This window comes from Humulus lupulus, chromosome 3 (assembly GCF_963169125.1).
Source record: "Humulus lupulus chromosome 3, drHumLupu1.1, whole genome shotgun sequence".
In the NCBI taxonomy this organism is placed as follows: Eukaryota; Viridiplantae; Streptophyta; class Magnoliopsida; order Rosales; family Cannabaceae; genus Humulus; species Humulus lupulus.
In genome coordinates, this window is record NC_084795.1 from 238,533,110 (window position 1) to 238,534,964 (window position 1,855).

A 1,855-nucleotide genomic window follows, 5' to 3' on the forward strand; every position below is an offset into this window, starting at 1 on the left:
AAAGGTTTCTCGGAGTACTTTCTTTCCTAGGAGAATTATTACCCGAAGATAATGAAACGCCCTTGAGTTTTTATGAAGAAAAGAAGATATTGTGTTCGTTAGGCATGGAATGTGAAAAAAATACATGGTTGTCCTAACGATTGCATCCTATATCGAAAGATATTTGAGGATGTAATTGCATGCCCGGCATGTAGTAAGTCTAGATGGCAAAAGAAAATGAATTCAAATGCGGTTAAGGATGGTATCCCTGCCAAGGTGTTATGGTACTTACCACCTATACCTCGTTTGGTTAGGCTCTACCAAAATGTCGAATATGCTAAAAGTTTAACTTGGCATGTCAAGAGAGGGTAAAAGATGGAAAGATGAGACACCCAGCTGACTTACCGGCTTGGAAAATAATTGATGAGATATGGCCTGACTTTGGCAATGAACCTAGGAATATACATCTTGCTCTTTGTGCAGATGGGAATAATCCACTTACTTTCATTAGCAGTAAGTATAGTTGCTGGCATGTTATGTTGGTTATGTACAATTTACTGCCTTGATTGTGTATGAAAAGGAAGTTCACAATGTTGGCATTGTTGATTATCTGATCATTCACAGCCTAGTAATGATATTGATGTATACCTAGATCCTCTTATTGGATATTTAAGTAGATTGTGGTATGAAGGTATTATTTCTTATGATGGTCACGGGAAAGAATCATTAATCTTAGAGCAATATTGATGTGGACCATTTCCCGCAATTGGGAATCTTTTTGGATTTAGTGTGAAATGGTATAAGGCATGCCCTATCTATGAATAGAATCCTTGTTATTAATATTTAAAACACTCGAGAAAAGTTTGTTATATAGGACACCGAAGATTTTGGCCTCAGAAGCATGTCTTCCAAGCATGGAAACATACATTCAATGGTAAGTAAGAATTTGAAATGGCTCCCCCACCTTTATGTAGTGTCCTAGAATATTTACTTAGCTAGCTAGATAGTAGTAATAGTTAGTATTTGTTTGTAGTATGTTAGATTTCGTGGATTTTGATTCAAGTCAGGACTTAGTTGGAAACTCATAGCAACAATTATGGATTTTATAAGTTTAACATATAGTTTAAGAATATTAATTATAACATAAGGTTTGATAAATATTGCTGGTTCTAGAAATATTATTATAACCTAAGGTTTAGATAGAATTATTAAGAATGTGACACTTGTCATAATCATGTTTATATTAAGGATTTAAGTATTTTTGATGAATAGATTAAATAAAAGAAAGATCTAGAAGCTCTAGAACCTTCCAGAAACTGTGAGGATTACGTTTAGACTTAGTCAAAGCTATTTTATCAATTGAAAATATGTTGAAAAAGTGCAAATACGTGTTCGATATATCAACGTATGTCGATATATTGCAACTATAGGAGCCGATATATCGCCTACGGAAGATACGGAAAACACGTCGACTTCGCACGAACGATCGAACGGGGCTCAGGAATATGGGGGGAGGCGATATATCGGCTCCAACTCTCATTTTTGGAAGTTTGAGGATTTTTCAATTTAAAAATAGCCTTAACCACTTAAACCTGCCTTTGAAAGATTTTGACTGAGTTCAAGGCATCTCTGGAACGAAAAATTCAAATCTTTTTCATTTTATATTCATTTATTTATTCAAATTAAAAGGGGTTAGTTTCACTCCTTGAACTCTATAAATAGGACCTAGTACTCAGCCATTTTCTTCATTCTTCAAGCATTTGTTCAGAGCCTCCAAGTTGCTAAGGTTACTATAGAGAGAAACACTTGGGTTAAAAGCTTTATCATTCTAAGCTTTTCTAAACACTTGGGAAGTAAGATATAGTGAGATTTTGGT